Here is a 25,143-nt window from a genome sequence, read left to right on the forward strand (position 1 = left end):
ATACATATATATATATGTATGTATATATGGGCAGGAGGAAAGAACAAAGTACTGTAAAGAGCTGCAGATTCATTTGAATTGGACTTATTTGAGCATATCTATATTTTCTTCATATAAATTAAAATAATCTAGTAAATCATTTGTTTCATTAGTTCCCTGATATCTTTCCCATTTCTAGTACTTGTAAATCTTAAGATAAAAAAATAAAATAATAATAACAATAATAAAAAGTAATTCCTGGTCTCTAAAATAAGTTGCTGCTTGCATAATTCATATGTTCAAATATGTCGTGTTTGATCAGCAGTCATTATTCCCATTGACAGTAAGATGCTAAGAAACATCTATTAACCTCTCAATATTTTACAAAACTATGTTTGGAATTATAATCACGAAAAGTGGTAGGGTCTGAAGCAGTATCTTCTCAATTGTAATGCTTTCATCTTATATTCACCAGAAAATTCAAGACTAATTAATTGACTAAGAAATTTTCAAAGAGAACTTGAGGGAACAAAGAAGGTAACAGTGATTCACTAGTTGATTTTTCTAGGTGCAAGCCACTGACTTGAACCAGTACTTTAGTATAGTATTAGATTAATTGCATTGCTCTTTCTGATAGAATGTAGATATTAAGGTTAAGCTCATTCCTGTAATTACTAAGTGTTCACAGCTGTGTCTTGGGCAAATTTCACAAATATTTTTTTCATTGTTCAAGTTTTTATTTATTTATTTAATTAATTAAATTTTTATTTCTTTGTTTTGGAACCTTCAGAGTGACAGGTGATAAATGCAAGTTACTGTCTTCAAGGCCATGTAGAATGAAGATAAATTATTTGAGAGGTACAAATATCTATCTGAGAAAAATGAAGAATTTCTTATAAAGCTTTTAACAACAGAAAAATATAAAACATAATGTGAAAAGGATATATACTTATAAAGCCCTCATTACATTAAAAAAAAAAATCATTAGAGTATAAGAGCAATAATAATAACTATCTGCATGTTCTTGAACTTTACAGCAATCATACAATGATATATGTAACTGAGCCGAGTAAATCAGGAACCATGTTTCCCATAACGAGTATTTGTGCATTAATATACCAAAAAAATTGTCAAAACATAGCATGTCTAAACTAAACTGTAATTTTTCCCTGCAATCAATTACCCATTAAAGAAAAAATAAGGAAGAGAAAGCCTTGTCATTACTTTCAAAAACTACTTTTATGTTAGGGTACTGTTAGGTTACCCCAGTGAAAGTGCTGATTTCCTGATATGGAATACTTTTCTCTGTGTCCCACCTCCGCATCCCAAGGGACTTCATTGAAATGCATATAAAGAAAGCACGAAGACCTATCATACCAAAGAACATGCATTGTCATAAATTGCAGCCTTGGCTGTTCTTGGCTGTTGATGGTTGCAGATAATCTTTTTATTTTTCATGATCCTCTCAGTCTTCCACTCAGGTGTTACATAATTGCAGAACGTAAAGTAGGGCTGATTAGGCCCAGAATTTTGTCTCTGTTCTTTTGTAGACCCTGGGCTATCTCTTTATATGGCTCAAATATTTTATTATGTTGCTGGGATATGAATCTATTAAATAAATTTTATTGGAAATAAATGAGTCATGAATGAAAATAAAGTCAGAGGACAGAGCAAATTTCAGAGCTATCACCAAAGTTTTGCCTGTTGTTTGTTGTGTTTTTTGTTTGTTTGTTTTCATTTTGTTTTGTTTGTTTGTTTTAAATTAGATAATGTAATTCACAAGTGATATATCAATTGCTTTTCTTTGTGCATATATGCAAAACACAAATTATAGTATTTACTCAACAATAAATAATAATGTATGTTTTTAAAAAAGTAGGAAGTGAGAACATAAGAATAATATTGAAAGTTAAAACTTGATAATACCTAAATTTGGCACCTATTTAAATTCTTTCAGTTAATTCATGCAATGTAAAATTAAGAATATCCCATAATTCTTTAGGAATTAAAATGTCTCTTCCCACAAGGTGAAGGACTACAAGCTAAAATTAAGATAAAATAGTAAGTCTGTAAAGAAAGTGTTAGAAAGGCAATGTTAAATTAAATGTGGTACCTCTATAAACATTAATAAATACAATCTACATTGCACATTCAAATTTACACTATAAATATTATAAACTACAAATGTAGTTTTTCCACTGCAGGTTAGGAAATGATCCTTCCGAAGTTAAAAGATTGATATTTTTTATTTTTGTTTTTTATATATATAAAGGAGATTCAGCTTTCATTACTTATTGTGATATCAATTATTTTTGCTTAATGGACATAGTTTATTAATATGTACAGTATTTTTGTTGCTTATTCAGCTGTCACAATTTTCATAAGCTAATAATATACCAACAAAAGTTGTGAAGTTATCCACCATTTTTTCTTTGTGGTATTAGTCTATAATCTTCATTTTGTATTGATATATTGCTGCAGAAAAGAGGAAGCTAACATTATTCAGAATAGTATTCATTAGGCTGATGTATTTGGATGGTATTTTCAAACATGTTTGGATCTGAAAATATTCCAGACCAAAATCATATAGTGTACAGGAATGAACATAGAATGCTACACTAAGGCCACTTTCAAGTTGCACAAATTTTTCAATCCATGTTTCTGTAGTGTATGTAAGCCTGCTAAAATGCATTGTATTATTCTGTAGAATTTATGTAATCTAATCTTATGTATTTATATGCAAATTATTTATGACCAAATGAAAGCTTACAATTCAAACTACTGGTGAAAATATATCCCACAAGACTAATATGTGTTATTTTACCAGAGCTGTTGTACCCTATTTTCTTTGTAGATATTTTACCCATTTATTGCATTGAAGTATATGTAGTATTGAATTAATCTCAGTTGTGATATTTCCTTGGGTGTTGAAAGTAGTAAATACAACCAGGCTTCCATGATACTTTAATCACAGAATCACAAAATGTTTGAGGTTGGAAGGGACCTCCAGAGATCCAACTCCCCTGCCAAGCAGGATAACCTACAGCTTGTTGCACAGTAACACATCCAAGTAGGTTTTGAATATCTCCAGAGAGGGAGACTCCACCCTCTCTGGGCAACCTGTGCCAGTGCTCTGTCATCCTTATGGTAAAGAAATGCTTCCTCATATTCAGCCAGAACTTCCTGTGTTTCAGTCTGTGCCCATTGCCCCTTGTCCTGTCACTGGCTACCATTGAAAAGATTTCATCCCCATCCTCTTGACATCCTCCCTTCAGATATTTATAGACATTGATAATATCCCCTCTCAGCCTTCTCTTCTCCAAGCTAAACAGAATCACAGAATCATCTAGGTTAGAAGAGACTTCCAAGATCACGTAGTCCAACCCATGACTTAACACTAACAAGTCCTCCACTAAACCATATCGCTAAGCTCTACATCTAAACATCTTCTAAAGACCTCCAGGGAAGGTGACTCAACCACTTCCTTGGGAAGCCCATTCCAATGTCTAACATTTTCAGTAAAGAAGTTCTTCCTAATATCCAACCTAAACCTCCCCTGGCGCAACTTTAGCCCATTTCCCCTCGTCCTGTCACCAGGCACATGGGAGAATAGACCAACCCCCACCTCGCTACAGCCTCCTTTAAGGTACCTGTAGAGTGTGATAAGGTCACCCCTGAGCCTCCTCTTCTCCAGGCCCAGCTCTCTCAGCCTCTTCTCATATGACTTGTGCTCCAGTCCCCTGATCACCTTAGTAGCCCTCTGCTGGACTCACTGCAGTATATCTATGTCCTTCTTGTACTGGGGAGCCCAGAACTGGACACAATACTCCAGATGTGGCCTCACCAGGACTGAGTAGAAGGGCAGGATCACCTCTCTCCACCTGCTAGCAACACTTGCCCAAATGCACCCCAGGATACCATTGGCCTTCTTGGCCACAAGGACACATTGCTGACCCATGGTTAACCTGCTGTCCACCAGGACTCCCAGGTCCTTCTCTGCTACTTTCCAGCAGGTCAGCCCCCAGCCTGTACTTGTGCTTGGGGTTATTCCTGCCCAGGTGCAGGACCCTGCACTTGTCTTTGTGCTCCATGAGGTTCCTCACCACCCAAATCTCCAGACTGTCCAGGTCCCTCTGAATGGCAGCACAGCTGTCTGGTGTACCAGCCACTCCTCCATCCCTCCATCCTTAATGATGTGAATTTTTTATTTATTTATTTATTAGTAAGTCTGGTCCAGATAGAGTGCTGTTCATCTCAATTGTTTAAGTGTGTAGGTCTTTTTTTTAACCATGCACTTCATTTTTCAGATATGTGTTCAGATATCGTGCAGCGGGCAGGCTACGACTTGGTTGCCATCACGGAAACGTGGTGGGACCAGTCTCATGACTGGAGTGCTGCGATGCCTGGCTATAGGCTCTTCAGAAGGGACAGACAGCACAGAAGGGGTGGCGGTGTGGCTCTCTATATTAGAGAGTCTTTCGATGTTGTAGAACTCGAGGCTAGGAATGACAAGATCGAGTCCCTTTGGGTTAGGATCGGCAGGGACAACAAGGCTAGTGTCCTGGTCGGGGTCTGCTATAGACCGCCGAACCAGGATGAGGAGACAGATGAGGAGTTCTACAGGCAGCTGACAGAAGTTGCGAAATCTTCAGCGCTTGTACTCGTGGGGGACTTCAACTTCCCTGACATATCCTGGAAGCACAACACAGCCCAGAGAAAGCAGTCTAGGAGGTTTCTGGAGAAAGTGGAAGATAGCTTCCTGACGCAGCTGATTAGTGAGCCTACCAGGGGTGGTGCCCTGCTAGACCTTCTCTTCACAAACAGAGAAGGACTGGTGGAGGATGTGATTGTCGGGAGCTGTCTTGGGCAGAGTGACCACGAAATGGTTGAGTTCACTATTCTTGGCGAGGCCAGGAAGGGAACCAGTAAAACCACTGTACTGGACTTTCGGAGAGCTGACTTTGGGCTGCTCAGGACACTGGTTGGTAGAGTCCCTTGGGAGGCGGTTCTGAAGGGCAGAGGGGTCCAGGAAGGCTGGGCGCTCTTCAAGAGGCAAATCCTAATGGCGCAGGAGCGGTCTGTTCCCATGTGCCCAAAGATGAGCCAGCGGGGAAGAAGACCAGCCTGGCTGAACAGAGAACTGTGGCTTGAGCTTAGGAGAAAAAAGAGGGTTTATAATCTTTGGAAAAGTGGGCAGGCCACTAGGGAGGACTATAAGGATGTAGCGAGGCTGTGCAGGGACAAAATTAGGAAGGCCAAAGCTCATCTGGATCTCAATCTGGCTACTGCCGTTAAAGATAACAAAAAACGCTTTTATAAATACATCAACACAAAAAGGAGGACAAAGGAGAATCTCCATCCTTTACTGGATGCAGGGGGAAACTTAGTTACAAGAGATGAGGAAAAGGCGGAGGTGCTCAATGCCTTCTTTGCCTCAGTCTTTAGCGGCAATACCGGTTGTTCTCTGGATTCCCAGTACCCTGAGCTGGTGGAAGGGGATGGGGAGCAGGATGTGGCCCTCACCATCCACGAAGAACTGGTTGGTGACCTGCTACGGCACTTGGATGTGCACAAGTCGATGGGGCCGGATGGGATCCACCCAAGGGTACTGAGAGAACTGGCAGAGGAGCTGGCCAAGCCACTATCCATCATTTATCAGCAGTCCTGGCTATTGGGGGAGGTCCCAGCTGACTGGCGGCTAGCGAATGTGACGCCCATCTACAAGAAGGGCCGGAGGGCTGACCCGGGGAACTACAGGCCTGTCAGTTTGACCTCAGTGCCAGGGAAGCTCATGGAGCAGATCCTCTTGGGAGTCATCATGCGGCACTTGAAGGGCAAGCAGGTGATCAGGCCCAGTCAGCATGGGTTTATGGAAGGCAGGTCCTGCTTGACGAACCTGATCTCCTTCTATGACAAAGTGTCGCGCTGGGTGGACGAGCGAAAGGCTGTGGATGTGGTCTACCTTGACTTCAGCAAGGCTTTTGACACCGTCTCCCACAGCATTCTCCTCAAGAAACTGGCTGCTCTTGGCTTGGACTGGTGCACGCTTCGTTGGGTTAGAAACTGGCTGGATAGCCGGGCCCAGAGAGTTGTGGTAAATGGAGTCAAATCCAGTTGGAGGCCAGTCACTAGTGGCGTCCCCCAGGGCTCGGTGCTGGGGCCGGTCCTCTTTAACATCTTCATCAATGATCTGGACGAGGGCATTGAGTGCACCCTCAGTAAGTTTGCAGATGACACCAAGTTAGGTGCGTGTGTCGATCTGCTCGAGGGTAGGAAGGCTCTGCAGGAGGATCTGGATAGGCTGCACCGATGGGCTGAGGTCAACTGCATGAAGTTTAACAAGGCCAAGTGCCGGGTCCTGCACCTGGGGCGTAATAACCCCAAGCAGAGCTACAGGCTGGGAGATGAGTGGTTGGAGAGCTGCCAGGCGGAGAAGGACCTGGGAGTGATAGTGGACAGTCGGCTGAATATGAGCCAGCAGTGTGCTCAGGTGGCCAAGAAGGCCAGCAGCATCCTGGCTTGTATCAGAAATAGTGTGACCAGCAGGGCTAGGGAGGTGATCGTCCCCCTGTACTCGGCTCTGGTGAGGCCGCACCTCGAGTACTGTGTTCAGTTTTGGGCCCCTCGCTACAAGAAGGACATCGAGGTGCTTGAGCGGGTCCAAAGAAGGGCGACGAAGCTGGTGAGGAGCCTGGAGAACAAGTCCTACGAGGAGCGGCTGAAGGAGCTGGGCTTATTCAGCCTGGAGAAGAGGAGGCTCAGGGGCGACCTTATCGCTCTCTACAGATACCTTAAAGGAGGCTGTAGCGGGGTGGGGGTTGGCCTGTTCTCCCACGTGCCTGGTGACAGGACGAGGGGGAATGGGCTAAAGTTGCGCCAGGGGAGTTTTAGGTTAGATGTTAGGAAGAGCTTCTTTACTGAAAGGGTTGTGAGGCATTGGAACAGGCTGCCCAGGGAGGTGGTGGAGTCACCATCCCTGGAAGTCTTCAAAAGACGTTTAGATGTAGAGCTTAGGGATATGGTTTAGTGGGGACTGTTAGTGTTAGGTTAGAGGTTGGACTCGATGATCTTGAGGTCTCTTCCAACCTAGAAATTCTGTGTGTCTGTGTGTGTGTTTCTGCTCAAATCAGTTGGCAGCTCCAGCTGTACTGATTGAACACTGTACTGGAAGCTGGCAGTGATTCCAGTTCATTGGGTTGCATATAGCTTATAAAGATACAGTTGGCTTCTTTATTATCACCTTACAGACCATGATGAGGCATCCCTTAGAGAAATTCATTTTTGATTGTCTTACATAAAACCCCACAATGCGGAGATTTGTAGCATCAGTTGGCTGCTGTCTTCACTATAAGATGCAAATCACTATAAAAACACAGATTTCTATTATACGGGACATTTTCTTTTGCATTGAATGGTTTACTTTTATAGAGCATCTTTTCCAACTGGATGACTTGTCTTTTCAAGTTACATGCACTTTGTTGCACATTCACAGTTTGCATTTTTTTTTTCTGTAAGGCCTATAAATGAAACATTCCCAGTTGTCTGCAATGTAACATTAGATCTATAAAGCAGATTTTTTACTTGACATGACATCATAGTTTAGTTGTGTTAGAAATACAGTTTTTTCTTCAGATCATCATTTTGACTGTGAGACTTGCCTCTTTTGGCTTCTATTTCCAAATATGAATATTAATCTACTAAACCCATATTGGGTTGCTTAGTGGACGTATGTTAGTTGTGATGAGCTGTATATGAGTATAAAATATTTGGCTCCTTCTTCTGCACATGGAGCATGTGTACTGCTTATATTTTCTGGCATTTTTTATTTTTTTTTTCTTTTGATATTTTTCTAGCAGTCAACATTTTATTGCTGCAGTCCTCAGTAGGCCTGAACAAGAAAAAAAAAAATCTTATCCTTCCAGTAGCACTGAAATTGCATAAATTCTTTCCTCCCCTAAGGGAAAAACAAAACAAAACAAAAACAAAACAACAACAAAAAAGACATTGTCATTTTGTTAGTTTTTTCTTTGGTCACTCCTGAGATGTATAGGAAACCTCAGTTCAGAATCTTCTCTAGTGAGTATTATATCATCTTTCTTTATTGTGTGTTCCAATAAATAACTAATGATAAATTCCTGAAAATTATCCAGGTAGAGTTTAAGTAGATTGCCTGTTATTTAATCAAATGAATTATTCTTTATTATGATTAAAACATGATGAACTTTGAGGACAAAAGTTTCTTTTTATTTAAAAAAATATAAGATTCTTATATAACTCACTGAGCAGATTAAACAGTTACAAAAATAACATAAAATTTTAAATATTTCAAATGCTTTTTTTGCCCATGTGAGATAAACTTACATTTCAAGAACTACTTCCCCTTAAGATGACTGTTAAAAAATTCAAAAAATGAAATTCTCATTTATTAATCTTAGTATAGTTCTGGGCTCCACAATATAAAAAGAATGTTAAGGTACTTAGCCTCCAGAGGAGGGCAGCAAAGCTGGTAAAAGGGCAGGAAGGCATGTCCAGAGGCCTTCCAGAGGCCAAGGACACTGTCTGATCTGGAGAAGTCTGAGAGGCAACCTCATTGCTCTCTGCAGCTTCTGGAGAAGAGAAGTGGAGATGGAGGTGCTCCCTGGGAACCAGAGACAGGACACATGGGAATAGCACAAAGCTGCACAAAGGGAGGTTCAGACTCGATGTTAGGAAACATTTCTGAAGTCTGAGGGTGATCAAACATTGAAATATGTTTTCCAGAGAAATAGTTGATGTTCCATGTCTGTAATGAGCAATGCCATCATTCTATATGTTCTATATAAAACTATATTCTACCTTTCAACATCCTTCTTACCCCTATATTCATATTAGCCCTGAGATACTTTGGCCGCTGCATTTCCAATTAACTATTACACTTTCTTAATGGCTGAGTTCTTTGGTTGTGCGTGACTTAAACTACTGCTAGTAGCATACAATAATTTCCATCAAGATGCATTTTTCTCATGTCTAATGTCTAATATTCCATGGGCCATATGTGTAATTGTCTAAAAAGCTAACTCATGATCCATGCCTGAAAATGTTTGCATTTCTAGCTTTCTTCTTTACCAGCAGCAGTCAGTCATACATAGCTAGCAAGTCAAAAACACTTGATATTGGTATTTGGATATAGTGCAGCTTCATGACAAATACATCTAATCAAATTAATTTCAAAATAACAGCAACTTTTACATAGGATTTCTCTTGACTTTTCTTCCTTAATCTGCTTTTATTTATTGAGCATTAAGAGGTAGATGCACACTTGTACATATACACTGTGCAGTTTACCTATATATAGGTTCCATATATAAATGTAATTCATTCTCTATGCCTTTTATCAATAGTGAAAATGTTACTACAAGGAAGACTAAGACTGAACAAGCAAAGGAAAAGAGATGCTTCTCTCTCTCTCTAAATCATCTTAAATTGTGACCTACAGGAGGATCAACAGCAGTACTAGTATAGATGAGTAAGCATATGACAGATGTTACCATGACTTTGTTAGAGCAGTTAATCCAGACATCACTTTCTTAAAAGACCCTGGGCAGAAGTAGTTGTTTCAAAGGGAGAGAAGAAATAGTAAGACAGGTGTATCTGCAATAATGACTTCATTTCCATATGGTTTGCAATGAATTCTGTAAGTTTTGAAAGTAGTAGTTTGCAAGTAGACCATCAAATGTAGTTCTGTGTGATCATTACTTTTCTTAAACACCCGTGTTGTAATAATGCATTAAGACTATAACTCAGCATGATGTTATTGTGATGGACATTATAGAAACATGTCATATATGAGTCAGTCTAAAATTATTACAGGGAAAATCCTCAAGAAATAAACAAAGATCAATACAGGAATTTGATGTTTATATGGGATAATAATAATTTCAGACTCTCTGCCAAGTTACTTGTCTTTTATTCAGAATATACTTTTGTGTTTGTTTTAGTTTTTATTTTTGTTTCTTCCTGAAGTAACTTCTATCATAACTATGATCTATAGCCTATGGAAAAATGACAAATGTTCACAGAACTGTGTGCTATTTTAATTTATTGGGTCTCCACTCCTTCAGGCTTTCCTGGTTAAGGCTTTCTATTATGTCAAAATCTAAGGGAGTTTGATGTCTCAGGTTTCACAAGTACCTACCTTTTCTTGTAAGTGGACTAGTGTGTTACAGACGTTCTACCTGGCAGAAGATAGTCCCATGACTCATGGAGGATGTATTCTGGAAGTAAATGAAATAGTAGTGCATTGAACCTGGTGGAAGATAGAAATTTTATTTTTTTTTAGAATAGAATTTTAGATAGAATTTAGAATAGAATTTAGAATTTTATTTTTTTATTATTTTTATTTTTGAGAAGAAAAGGTTTTGATATTTAATCTGTTCAGCTCAAGGCTTTATGAATATGTAACACTGGCTTTGAAAGGTAAATACAATGATAGAGAATACAGGTGTTATCACTGAGTATCATGTTACTTGATGAAAAAAGCCCATCAGTTTTGAATACTTGGGTATCAGCTTATCATACAATTAAAAACCAAGATCTGATGATCTCTTGTTTTGTGTGCGCAGAATATGTAGAAAAAGATTTAAATACATCTTAAATGAATTCTGAGAGAAGTGTACCTAAATTATGAATTTTTGTTTGGTTGAATAGCTAGTGAATAGCTATATTTTCAATAATCTTTTCTTTGAGATCAAATATATCCCAGAAGAGTTTTCAGCTATATAGAAGATTATGTAAAATATCTATAGTAAGAAAAGTGACATGTCTTTTAAAAGGTCACCAGTCTCCTTCTGGTGCAGCATAAAGTCTATAGCTAGTAGCCCTTAAGAAAAAAACAAACAAACAAACAAAAAACAAACAAACAAACAAACAAAAACTTCCTTGTCAAAATTTGACAATGCATTTTAGTATCTGTTGAGCTGCTCAGATCTCATGTGTGTTTGTAACAAATCAAAGATGAAATGGTTATCCTTCATTTATATGCAATACTTAAAACAGTATAAAAGACCATAAAATAATCATAATCTACCCATGCCAAATTCAAACATATAAATCAGTAAAGCCCTCAAAATAATATAGTCATAGAATCATAGAGTGATTTATCCAATTCACATCTCCCTTTCCCCCTCCACCCCATCTTCTCTGGGCAACCAGTTCCAGTTCCTCACCACCCTCTGAGTAAAGATTTTCCTCCTAACCACTAATCTAAATTTCTCCTCTTTTAGTATAAAACCATTTTTCCCTTGTCCTGTCACTATCTGCCTGTGCAAAAAGTTACTTTCTATCCTTTTTCTAAGTCGTCTTAAGTACTGAAAGGCCATAGTGAAATCTCCCTGGAGCCTTCTCTTCTCTAAGCTAAACAACCCCAGCTCTCTCAGCCTGTCTTCACAGGATCAGTGCTCCAGCCCTCTAATCAACTTCATGGCTCTCCTCTGGACCCACTCTAACAGATCCATGTCTTTCTTGCATTGGGGGCCCCAGACCTGGATGCAGCACTTCAACTGGGTCCTCACAAGGACAGAGTAGAGGGAAACATTTATCTTTCTTGGGCTGCTGCTCATCACCATCATCCCCCAAAAGCATTATCAGTGTAGTCAGAATCATTAGGAATCTCTGTGACAGCCTGTCAGGGCAGGCTGAAACCAAGGTTCTGTTTTGCTCTGTTGAAATGCTGATTGCTTCACCAAATACAAGAAACAAGGTAAAACAAACTCAGAGAACTTTACCTTTTCTGTCCATTATAATTGTTCTAGTTAAAAAATAAAACATAATATTACAGTCTCAGACTGGTAAATCTAGGTTATACATATGCATTTCTATTGTTATTATTTACTCCCATTCTCACTTTGTGGAGATTTTGTCACTGTTGCAGATATCAGGATCTCTCTTTGTGGGGTTGGTGAAATGGCAACTTTTTTAACCTGGGTCATCTTTAGAATTAAACTATGACTTCCTCTAGAGATGAGATCTCAGAGCACTCGTGAATTTGTAGAATCACAGAATCATAAAGCAGTTTGAGTTGGAAAGGACCATTAAGTTCACATAGTTCCAACTCCCCTGCTATGGGCAGGGATACTTTCCTCTAGACCAAGTTGCCCAAAGCCCCATCCAACTTGGCCTTGAACACTTCCAGGGATGGGACATACACAACTTCTCTGGGCAACCAGCTCCAGTGCCTCACCACCCTCATAGTAAAGAATTTCCTTCTTATATCTAATATAAACCTACCCTCTTTCAGTTTAAAGCCACTATCCCTTGACATATTACTACACTTTCTGACAAATAGTCCCTCCCCAGCTTTTCTGTAGGCCCATTTTGTGTACCAGAAGGCTGCTCTAAATCAGAGAATCACAGAATGGCCAAGGTTGGAAGGGACCTCTGAAGATCATCTAGTCCAAACCCCCTGCCAAGCAGGGTCACCTACAGCACATTGTGCAGGATGGCATCGAGGTAGATTTTGAATATTTCCAGAGAAGGAGACTCCACAATCTCTCTGGGCAGCCTGTGGCAGTGCTCTGTCACCCTCACAGTAAAGTGCCCTCTCATATTCATCTGGAACCTCCTGTGCTTCATTTTGTGTCCGTTGTATCTTGTCCTGTTGCTGGGCACCATAGAAAAGAGACTGGCTGCATCCTCTTGACACTCTCTTCAGATATTTATATACACTGATGAGGTCTCCCCTCAGTTTTCTCTTTTCCAGGCTCATGAAGCCCAGTTCTCCCAGCGTGTCCTCTTATGAGAGGTGTTCCAGTCCTCTAATCATCTTCATAGCCCTAAAAGTCTCCCCAAAGACTTCTCCTCCAGGCTTAACTACCTCAACTCTCTCAGCCTGTACTTTATCATAAAGGATGTCCTTGTTTTCTAGTTTCATGGTATAAAATTAAGCAAAACTATATCCAGTTTCTTGAAAGTTATAAAGTAGAAAATGTATATGGTTCTTAAAAAGTAACGTTATGACGTCTTATTGACATATACCTATAACTTTAATATGATAATGCATTAATTATTTGACAACTGTAGTGCTATTGCAAAAAATTGAGGTAACTTGAGGCAAATAGCCTACAAAAATAAGGATGATTTTTAATCTAGGAATCAGCTCAGTATTTTACTTTTCATATACTTAACAAGTCTATTGAAGAAGTGAAATTTTAATATATGCTCCTTAATTATCATTTTAGGCAGCACAAGTTTTCCAGCAATATTGAATTTATTTTTAATAACATTTCTAAGATAGTCTTCTGCTGGTACTTTGGCTTGAAGCCAAAATGGCTTCCTAAGAACAGAAGCTGTATTACTAACATTGGACTATTTCTGATATTCCAGAGATGTAGTGCACTATCTGTGTTCAGAGAAGAGATTCACATGGCTGTCTTTTGAGATACTTTATAAATGCAACATTTGTTTTAAAAGAGAAATTTCAATTTAAATGTATGAACAAGAAAACTGACTTTTTGCTAAAATACCTATTTTTGTGGAAATGAGGAAAGGTGAAAAACAAACCAATCAAATAAGCAAAAATGTTAAATTGCATAATTAGATATCAGAATAAAAGGTATTGTTTCTTATTTTCTGCTGCAAGAGAACTGTAATCTTAAGAAGGTAGCAAAACATCTGTCTGATTTTTAATTACTACATGGTGGAAAGGAGAAGGAAAAGAGAGAAAAGAATGCCATTGATAAGTAAAACCCACATCATGTTTTTGTACAGTTGCTCTGTATCTTAACAGGAAAGCATTTTTGATCAAAGCAAGAAATATTGAAATATTTGAACAATTCAGACAATGGAAACGCAGGATGACAATTCAGTCTCTCTTCTGACTGGATTGGAAGACAAGGTCAAGTTCGACTATCCTAGCTAAGGGCTGCAAATGTTACTTGCATGATTATTCAATTATTTCTCTTGGATCTTTTTCACATTGCTGAGACAAAATCTTTATTGAGCTAGGACTAATACCTTGTAAATGTAAAGGTGAGTTACTGCTGTAAATGTTTACGGATAAGTTAGGAACAGAGACAGTAAGAGAGAGGAATGCAAGCAGCTTCCATAAAAGTTAAGTGCAATTTAGTAGGTATGCCATTGGAATGGAAAGTTTGCATAAATTTAAAATTCCCCTCATCCCTATTGGTCATCTTCCCTTAACTATCCTTTTATTTTTTTCCCCATGTACAAACCACTGCCGCTGCTATAGTGAAGAACACTGCTGAGGAAAGCAGCTACTTGAATGCAAAATAAAGGAAAATTCTGCTCATTATATTTCATGAATTATTTCTTCTGAATGCACAAATCTTTCTATTTCACTCTGCCAAAAGAAACTCTATATTTATTTAATTGACTTTCCTACAAATCTGTCTGCTCATTAATCTTAGACATCATTACAGTGGAATGTAATACAGCAGAAGCTATTAAAACACTTACTATTATTCCAGCTAATGCTTACCAGACAGAATAATGATATTTCTGCAATATTAAAAAGTTGTAAAACGTTATCTCAGTGTTATCTGTGCTAAGAACCTAATTTGTGAAATAACTCATCTTTCTGCTCCTTCCCTGCTCTAATGTGTGTTCACAATACGATGTAAGGGTAGGATTTTGCAAACACAACCAAACACAATGTGTTATATTATATTATATTGTTAATACTTGTACTAAATCCAGGTGGTCTTGTGTTTTAGTAGAGACAAAAGCCAGAATACAACTCTAAAGATCATAAACTATCTAACTTCCTGTTGGGACTGTTTCAGTTTGTAGAAATATTTATTTGCTGTGATAATGTGAAAGGATAACAGTGTTTAAGTTAGGATGACAAAAGATGATGACATCTCTTTCTGACTTAAAGGGGATGTACCTGAAAAAGGTTTATGTTTTTAAATAAATAAATAAATAAATGAGGACATAAAATCTAAGACCATCAAAAGAAGACAGTGTGAAAATGGTAAGGAAAGAAATGGCAAAGATTATTTGTGATTATTTTTAGGAGGAGGACTAGGGGAGGACTACAGGACTACAAGAAATTGGAATCCAATTGAAAGTCCTGAGCAGCCTTTAGGTCTCTATCATGGGTACAGGGAAGAAAAATAAGATGTATGAAACAATATTGTGAGGATAACCTATTGAGCATTAACATTCTTTCAGATATAAAAGAAGTACCAAGAAAATGCTGGATTAAATATTACTTTTGAGTTCTGTTTTTTATTCTTCCTTTGTCCTCACTACAGAAATTCTTGCTTCCCCTTCCTCCCCCTTTCCTTCACCCTAAACTTGATGATGATTTAATTTCTTTCAGAAATGAATAAAGGTGGTGTGTGATATAATTGCATTCTAGAGGAAGGTTTGGTATTTCTTAAATTACATTGAGAACTCAACAATTTTGTCCCCGGTTGAAATAAATAAATAAATAAATAGATATTTCAAAGACACTTAGAAACAGGAAAGACATCTAAATGTTTGCTTTATGACTGAAAATTAAATCTAGAACTAATGTATAAAAAGCAGACAGAGTTAGAAATGAACAATGCACTGCATTCTGCAAAAGCAACCTTCATGCAAGTCTAGTTTTGCATGCAAGATCTCTCATAGCATGCAAATAGCAGTCAGCAATATTGGAATACATCCCTCAGTCAGCCCACCTCATTTCTGCTCATCTAACCCATATTTTTATTTTCTTGTCTTTTTTTTTTTTTTTTTAAGACAAGCTGTGTTGTGTAAATATTTTAGGTTTCATTTTCATTTTTTTCATGACAGTCTCAATACCACATACAAAATTCTTTACACCTGAATAAAGTGTGCTTTCCAACTTCATTTCTTCCCTCTCTCTCTAAAAATTCTATATTCAGATGAAATTTTAGTCCCATTTGATGTTTTGAATTCCAAAAAAATCATGCCTCATATACAGAACAACTGAATGAAACAAACAAACAAACAAACAAACAAAAAACAGAATTGGCCTCCAGCTCCTTACAAAAGCCATTCTCAGAGAGAGGATCTCATAAATGTGAAATGACATGTGAAATATTGTTGGAAATATCAATTTCCATTTTAAAAAAATGCACTACAAAGCATTTATGGACTTCAAGGCCAGACTGTGATTTGAAGGCCTCAGGCTCCGTATGTACAAGTGTGTGTGAGATGAATGAGATGGCTTAGTAGCCTGTTGCTAACTGTGGTCCTTTGGTCTCTCCGGCACTATTCTCCCCTCATAACAAGTACACATGCACTGGTGTAGCATATCTGTCTTGACTGTTGAAGAAGTACTGAATTCTGCAAGACCAGCTTTGTTGGATGCACAGGGAGAAAAGGGACATTACTTTTTTTTTTTTCTTTTCTTTTCTTTTTTTCCTTTTTTTTTTTTTTAAAGAAAAAAAAAAAAAAAAAAAAAAACATGGTACCTTAATCACTTGGATGTCAGTGCTGGTTATAACTTAGATTATTTATTCTATCAGTGGTGGTTCTTGTACGGAGTTTGGGGAATGTGCATATTATCACCTTCTACACATTCGCAAGAGCCCAACTCAAAGGGATCACTAGGTCTGTTGCTAACACAGCAAAGAGAACACAGACGATAATTAGTATATATGGGGAAGTGAAGCAAGTAGCTGTACTTGTTATTGATTAGAATTCCTATACACATTTCTGGGAGTGATGCTCAACATATTAATATCTCAAAGGTTTCCTCATAAACATCCACGTTTTCCTTTCCTTTGTGTACCTAAAACACTTGGCCCAGTTGTTTGCAAAGTGGATCAGACTGAAAGTTTGGGACAGGGAGAGAAAGTAGAGTACAGATGTCCTAAACAGACTTGGGCATAAAGAGCCTTAAGTTTCCAAGATCTCTTATATTAACAATGTTAATCCTATGCCTATGATAAACCTAATGTATAGTTTCTCTTCTTGTGAACTGTTTGTGTTTGTAAAATATGTTCTGAAAAATTGAAATTTGAATGCAAAGCGAAAAATATCTTCAAGGTGTTCAGCATTAATGCACAGTAAAGTGTTGTAGAACAAAAGCAAGTTCTGAACAGTGTCCTATCTCTGACAGTGACTAGTGCTTCCTGCTTTGTACAAAAGCTCAAAGTATCCTACAGAGGATATTTATCAAAAAGTTTCAGATTTACACAGAGCAGCAAGTGACTTTCTTAATTGTATAAGAATAAGGATTTACATATATATCAATCCTATCTAATGGAAATGTGAGTGATAACAATATTTTAAAGGATTTCTATTTTTCTAATCCTAATTTAGTTCTTTCTTTTCCATATTGGTGGGGGTGAGGGGGAAGGGGTAATCTCTAGGTTAATTATTCCCCAAATTACATTCCTCTTTTGGATTTAGATTTCAATGAATATCCCTGTCTTTTCTGAGTTCTTACCTAAAAGTCATAATCTTTATAAGTATTTATCTTAATCTTTTCTTCAAAATAAAAAGTTCTAGTCTTCAGTCCTTCCTGTATACAATATATCCATTACATGCTTAGTTCAACAGCCATATGCATGTTTTTGTTGTTGTTGCTGTTTGCATACAGTGACAACCCTAAATGAAACTGAGTAAACCACCTGTGTAGAAAATATAGCCTTAAGCTCTTATCCATCCAACACAAACATTTGTCTTCATGTAATTGACTAGTCATTTCATGCATGTGTATCTGAATAACTAGGATTTCTTACAAAGTTAGTTGTGTGTGTATATTTTCCATTTTATAACTGTGTTGTACTTTATGATTCAAGTTTTACCCAGGTTTATTTGGTTTATTTAAGTAATTCTTCTACTGTTTAGCTGAAGCTAAGACTCAAGTCATCATAGATGACTTGATGAGTATGTTCTTTTGAATAAGTAATGTGTTTGAAAGTAATCTCTTTGACCCCTGTTGCTTTCATAGGAGAGGTTTTAGAGCCAGATCTGCAAAGTTCTTGCAGCAGGGTTGTGAAAAGAGATAGAAACCCTTGTGGAACATCAGTTCTCCTTCCTGCTCACACACTTACATGAATAAAATTCTTCATGTATAAAGTATTTTCCTTGTAAGGTAGAGACACATCTTTTCTCGCCCTAATGTGGGCCATCATCAGAAGTAGTGGGGACATCCTTGCTGGCTTGGGAACACAGGTGAAAAATGAATACTTCACCATTCTCTCCTTCCTGTACCTGCCAGGGCAACCACAATTAGATGATTTCCTTGAGGTGACCGTACCAGCAGCAGCTGCTCCAACTACATGTCATTCTACATCATCTTCTCCTAAGGAAAAGTAGCAATGGCAGTGGAGACTGCTTGGAGGAGTGGAGGCCCCACTGCTGGCTCCTGTTCTGCTGCCAGAGAAAGGGCAGGCGGTAGCTTACAGCATAGCAGCTGCCCTCAGTTCCCAGGAGACTTACTCCTGCTCCTGCTGTGCATGTCTTGCCATCACTGTTAATCAGGTCCCAGATTTTCATAAGGCTTTATCCCTCCCCTTGTAAAGAAAATAATAATAATAATAATAATAATAATAATAATAATAATAATAATAATAATGAAAAATTCCAGCTGTCTGTGTGGAAGTTTGTAGGTACAGCTGTTTGACCTGGATGCTCAGAAAACACCTCCTCTTCCCGGTCGCTGTTTCTGTTTTGTTTATTTTCAGCCAGGGTAGCCCATGAGAATATTAGCAGAGATGGTGCTGGAGACACAGCTTTTCAGCCTGTCACTTTCTGTGTCATGGGAAGCTACACTGAAGGGACTTTTCAGAGGAGAGCTAGCTCTTGGAATTAGTTTGTAACGCTTGGCTGCTTCAGGAAAAGGGAATTTTCTTCATTGCCAGATCCCACCTCATCAATATTGTATTGCTTTTGCTCTCCCTGGGTAGCCAGAGTAAGCACAGTACATTTCTTCCCATTTGCACAGTACATCAGAGAGTTTTAATGTCATCATATAGCCTAGAATGCAACTAGCATTAAGGTTTTAGAAAGTGTTTCTCTTTTATCTTTTTAATGTTCTTGCAGTGGAAGGAATGGTTGCAATTAGTAATAGATATCACTAAGTGGAAAGTAAAAACTAATTTACATCTTTCTCCTGAAATAAATTAAAGGGTTTTTATTTCTAAGTGAACAACAATATGCAATTGAAATGATTGCAAAGGCTTACAAAACTTAAATAGTTCTCAATTATATATATTTTTTTCTCAGTAACGATCACTATAAAAATAACAATATAACGTTTTGCCTATAATTTTTGTTGTTGTTGTTGTTGTTTGCTGCCTGTAGTAGTTTTTCATTACATATTTAACATCTTGTTTCACATCTGTACAACACAGCTGTTTTTAGATCAGGAGAGATAACAGATCTTCTGTCTCCTTGGATCAGTAGTTTCTATGACATCAGAAATGAAGATAATGAATTTGGAGGAGCTGTGCTTCTTTTAAAATTTGCTGCTATAATCCCTTCCAAAACTACTCTCCTTCACTGCAAGGGATGGCAGGCAATGACTTCTGTGGAATTACCCTGAAGAAGAAAGAAAATCAAAGCTGATGATTCTTCTAAAAAACTGCCCAGATTCTCCAGTCTTACTAACTAACCAGCTGTCCCTGTAATTTATCTAAAATCTTTTTATACATTTTCAGCACCTGAATTATCTTAAGTAGTAGCCTACTCATTGGAAAGATGATGCTGACTTCATATTATTCTTTAATCCCAGATTAAAGATAGAGGAGAAAAAATATCTACTCTTTGTCTACCCACTTCAGTTTGTTTTTTGTTTGTTTGTTTTTAAGAAACAACTAAAAAAAACACCTACAGTGCATTTATTTATGTTTAAATGTAGTGGAATTTTGCTGTCATGGGAAACTGAGAGGGCTTTAAACCAGGTAGGAAGGGGGATGGGGTCAGGGAGGGAATAAGGCTCATTAGAGATGTTCCAGGGAGAACAATGTCAGGGCCCTCTCAGCAGGCAATGGCCCAGCTGAAGTGCATCTACACTAATGCACGCAGCATGGGCATCAAAAAGGAGTAGCTGGAAGCCATGGTGCAGCAGGCAGGCTATGACTTGGTTGCCATCACTGAAACGTGGTGGGACCATTCCCATGACTGGAGTGCTGCAATGACTGGCTATAGGCTCTTCAGAAGGGACAGGCAGCACAGAAGGGTGGTGGTGTGGCTTTCTATATTAGAGAGTGCTTTGATGTGGAACTCAAAGCTGAGACTGGGAATTATGAGGTTGAATCCCTATGGGTTAGGATCAGCGGGAAAGCCAACAAGGCAGGCATCCTGGTGGGGGTCTGTTACAGACTGCCAAACCAGGATGAGGAGACAGGTGAGGAAATCTACAGGCAGCTGGCAAAAGTTGCGAAATCATCGGCTCTTGTCCTCTTGGGGGAACTTCAACTTCCCAGACATATCCTGGAAATGAAAAAAAGCTCAGAGGAAGCAGTCTAGAAGGTTTCTGGAGAGTGTGGAAGGTAGTTTCCTGAAACAGCTGGTTAGTGAGCTTACCAATGGAGGTGCCCCACTGGACCTTCTGTTCACAAACAGAGAGGGACTGGTGGGAGATTTGGTGGTCAGGAGCTGTCTTGGTCAGAGTGACCAAGAAATGGTAGAGTTCTCTAATCTTGGCAAAGTCATGAGGGGGACCAGTAAAACTGCTGTCTTGGACTTCTGGAGGGCAGACTTTGAGCTGTTCAGGACACTGGTTGGCAGAGTCCCCTGGGAGGCAGTTCTGAAGGGCAGGAGAGTCCAGGAAGGCTGGGCACTCCTCAAGAAGGAAATCTTAAAGGCTCAGAAGCACTCTGTCCCCACAGCCCAAAGACCAGCCAGCATGGAAGAAGACTGGCCTGGCTGAACAGAGAGTTGTGGCTAGAGCTTAGGAAAAAAAAGGTTTATGGTCTTTGCAAAAGAGGGCAGGCACTTCAGAAGCATTATAAGGATGTTGTAAGGAAGTGTAGGGACATAATTAGAAAGGCCATAGCTAATCTGGAACTCAATTTGGCTACTACTGTTAATGATAATAAAAAATGTATTAATAAATACATTAACACAAAAAGGAGGACTAAGGAGAGTCTCCATCCTTTACTGAATGCGGGGGGAAACTTAGTGACAAGAGACGAGGAAAAGGTTGAGGTGCTTAATGCCTTCTTTGCCTCAGTCTTTAGTGGCAAGACTAGTTGTTATCTGGATATCCAGTACCCTGAGCAGGTGGAAGGGGATGGGGAGCAGGATGTGGCCCTCACAATCCACAAGAAAATGATTGGTGACCTGCTATAGTACATAGATGTACACAAGTCGATGGAGCCAGATGGGATCCACCCGAGGGTACTACGAGAACTGGTGGAAGAGCTGGCCAAGCCACTTTCCATCATTTATCAGCAGTCCTGGTTATCAGGGGACGTCCCAGTCAACTGGAGGCTAGCACATGTGATGCCCATCTACAAGAAGGGCCAGAAGGCTGACCCGGGAAACCATAGGCCTGTTACTTTGACCTCAGTGCCAAGGAAGCTCATGGAGCAGATTATCTTGAGTGTCATAATGCGGCATTTGCAGGGCAAGCAGGTGATCAGGCCCAGTCAGCATGGGTTTATGAAAGGCAGGTTACGCTTGACTAACCTGATCTCCTTTATATGACAAAGTGACATGCTGGGTGGACGAGGGAAAGGCTGTGGACGTGGTCTACCTTGACTTCAGTAAGGCTTTTGACACTGTTTCCCACAGCATTCTCCTCAAGAAACTGGCTCCTCATGGCTTGGAGTGGTGTACACTTTGTTGGGTTAGAAACTGGCTGGGTAGCTAGGCCCAAAATTGTCATGGTGAATGGAGTTAAATCCAGTTGGAGGCCGTTCACTAGTGGTGTCTCCCAGGGCTCAGTATTAGGGCCATGTCTTCAATGTCTTTATCGATGATCTGGATGAGGGGATCGAGTGCACCCTCAGTAAGTTTTCAGATGACACCAAGTTAGGTGCATGTGTTGATCTGCTTGAGGGTAGGAAGAATCTGCAGGAGGATCTGGATAGGTTGGACTGATGGGCTGAGGCCAACTGTATGAGGTTCAACAAGGCCAAGTGCTGGGTCCTACACCTGGGGCACAACAACCCCAAGCAGCGCTACAGGCTGGGAGATGAGTGTTTAGAAAGCTGCCTGGCAGAGAAGGACCCGGGAGAATTGTTTGATGGTCGGCTGAATATGAGCCAACAGTGTGCTCAGGTAGCCAAGAAGGCCAACAGCATCCTGGCTTGTCTCCCTGTACTTGGCTCTGGTGAGGCTGCACCTTGAGTACTGTGTTCAGTTTTGGGCCCCTCGCTATAAGAAGGACGTCGAGGTGCTTGAGCTTGTCCAGAGAAGGGCTATGAAGCTTGTGAGGGATCTAGAGAACAAGTATTATGAGGAGCGGCTGAGGGAGCTGGGGTCGTTCAGCCTGGAGAAGAGGAGGCTCAAGGGTGACCTTATTTCTCTCTACACGTATCTTAAAGGAGGCTGTAGCGAGGTGGGGATTGGTCTGTTCTCCCATGTGCCCGGTGATAGGACGAGGGGGAATGGGCTAAAGTTGCTCCAGGGGAGGTTTAGGTTGGATCTTAGGAAGAACTTCTTTACTGAACAGGTTGTTAGGCATTGGAATGGGCTGCCCAGGGTAGTGGTTGGGTCACTATCCCTGGAGGTCTTTCAAAGACTTTTAGATGTAGAGCTTAGTGAAATCGTTTAGTGGAGGACTTGTTAGTGTTAGGTCAGAGGTTGGAGGTCTCTTCCAATCTAGACTGTTCTGTGATTCTGTGATTCTTTTTGTGATTTCCCTTGCAATTGATCTGGAGCATACTCTTTACTCTTTAAGAAGATTACTAGATTTTTCTAGTCTACCTCCTGCTTCTTTACAAAGCTGAAATGTTCTTGCAGCAAAACAAGGAACATAAATATTAGTCTTCAGAAATAATGTGAAAGAAAACAAACAACCGGGTAAATACAGTTATTCTATTTTAAAGGTGCAGTTAAGTTTAATTGGGAAATATAGTGTAAGCCAAAATGCAATACAGTTTAAACCAAATTTATATTTGTAACTATTTTGTATAATACTTTTGGTATTATAGGCAACTCTAAAATGTGTAACATCCTATGGCAGATATCTTTCAACTTTTTCCCTTTAAAATGGGCAAAATATCAAACAGAAATAATGTTAACACCACAGAGCTAGAGGTACTAAAATTGTCTACCTTTTTTTTTTTTTTTTTTTTTTTTTTTTTTTTTTTTTTTCATTTGTATTTGCCGGTTTAGCTAATGGTATTACTCTTCTCTACAGATTTTGTCTTGCCAGAATTTCATTTTTTTTCAGGAGGGAAAAATGTGATTTCCCTATGGTTAGTGTTACCTCTAAACCAGTCAAAGACTGAATCAGACCCATGCAACACTAACCATGCCCCTCCAGCCTTGCTGTTGTTTCTCTAAGCATACTGGCTACTCCTAAGTCCACAGGAGTGACGTGTTTTCCCTACCACTGCTCTGAATGAGCTGGAGAGCAAACATGTCTCCCTCAAGGAGGTTCTGTGAACTGGATATGCATGGATTTAAAACTGGATAGTGACAAACACACCAAAAGTCAGACATGTAGCAGGTCTTCTCCATTCATCAGTTTCAGTGTTCCTCTGAGAAAGCCCAATATTCCAATTGCCACCTTCTTCTAAGGCTACAGACATTTTTTCTCTTTTTCTTTTTGATCTGGACACCTGTGTGTGAAGAAGGTTATCTCTACCTTGAACACAGTGAGAAATGAAGTCTTTGTTATTCACCTGTATTGAAAACGGTGACATTCTTATACTCTGCTCTGGTGAGGCCACACCTCGAGTACTGTGTTCAGTTCTGGGCACCTCACTACAGGAAGGACATCGAGGCCCTGGAGCTTGTCCAGAGAAGGGCTATGAAGCTGGTGAGTGGGTGAGGGAACTGGGGTTGTTTAGTCTGGAGAAGAGAAGGCTCAGGGGTGACTGTATTACTCTCTACAGCTACCTGAAAGGAAGGCGTGGGAGTCGGTCTCTTCTCACAGATAACTAGTGATAGGACTAGAGGGAATGGCCTCAAGTTGTGCCAGGGGAGGTTTGGGTTGAAAATTAGGAGACATTTCTTCTCAGAAAGAGTAGTCAGGCATTGGAACAGGTTGCCCAGGGAGGTGGTGGAGTCACTGTCCCTGGGGATGTTCAAGGAAAGGTTGGACATGGTGCTTAGGGACATGGTTTGTCCCTACCAATATTGTCCCTACTAATATTGAGTGATATTAGTGTTAGGGGGCTGGATGGAGCAGATGATCTCGGAGGTCTTTTCCGACCTTAATGATTCTATGATTTCCCTGTCTTAAAGAAAATTTTTTAAAATGTAGATTGTATGGGACATCCAGAAATCTTCTGGTCCAGCCTTTTGATAAACACAACAAATTTCAAAACTAGGCCAAATTGATCAGCTGAGTTGTAAAAAAAAAGTATAAAATAAAATAATTAAAAAAAAAAAAAATCTTACAAAATGGATATCATAGGCTTTCTGGGCAACCAGTCCCATTCTTGACTGCCCTGATGGATTTTTTTTAGACCATCTGCATTTGCAATTGTGCTTATTGCAACTTGTGATCACTGCTTCTTGTCCTTTCACTGTGCTTCTGAACAAAGCCTGACACTGTCATTTCTACAAGTCCCTTTATGTAGTGGTATTTAGCAGTTATCTCCACCTTTAACCTTTCCTAGGCTGATAAAAGCAATACCTTTATCAGTTTCTCATATATCAAATGTGCCAATATTTTTTTCTATTTTTCTGTAGACTAAATTACCTCAGAGGAGAAGTAGATTAATGTGAATGTTACATATCAGGATCCCTTGTTACTACTGTTTTAGCTAGCAAAAGTAAAACTTTTGTCATAAGAAATCATGGCTACCGATAACTCAGATTTTGTTTATTTTTTTAAAAAAATAACCCTTTTGTTTCCTTCATTTTCTTCACTGAATTTTCATCTGGCATTCTTGTTGTTATGCCTATATACACTTGTTTTCCCTGGCCACCCAGCTTTTTGAGGACTATGACCATACCATTCAGCCCTTTTCTGCCTATGATACTCACGTTATATAAAACAGTTTGCTGAGACAGAAGACTTGAGTGGTTTCTGTGGATGAGTATCCCCTAATGCTGTCTCTCTTGAGCACAAACCCTGCT

At 39.3% G+C, this 25,143-nt stretch overlaps 1 protein-coding gene and 1 long non-coding RNA gene across 7 annotated transcripts in view; one reads left to right on the top strand and one right to left on the bottom strand.

Annotated features, from left to right (window-relative positions):
• TRPM3 (transient receptor potential cation channel subfamily M member 3) overlaps positions 1–25,143 on the top strand; it is a 466,535-nt gene that overhangs the window by 190,333 nt on the left and 251,059 nt on the right. The gene's annotated exons all lie outside the window — the stretch shown is intronic.
• The window catches only part of LOC118155701, a 207,274-nt gene that overhangs the window by 10,792 nt on the left and 171,339 nt on the right, over positions 1–25,143 (bottom strand). The window contains exon 2 of the long non-coding RNA XR_004745975.1: positions 8,640–8,656. This is a non-coding gene — a long non-coding RNA (uncharacterized LOC118155701). The remainder of the gene's footprint in view (positions 1–8,639; positions 8,657–25,143) is intronic.

This window comes from Oxyura jamaicensis, chromosome Z, assembly GCF_011077185.1.
Source record: "Oxyura jamaicensis isolate SHBP4307 breed ruddy duck chromosome Z, BPBGC_Ojam_1.0, whole genome shotgun sequence".
NCBI lineage: Eukaryota > Metazoa > Chordata > Aves > Anseriformes > Anatidae > Oxyura > Oxyura jamaicensis.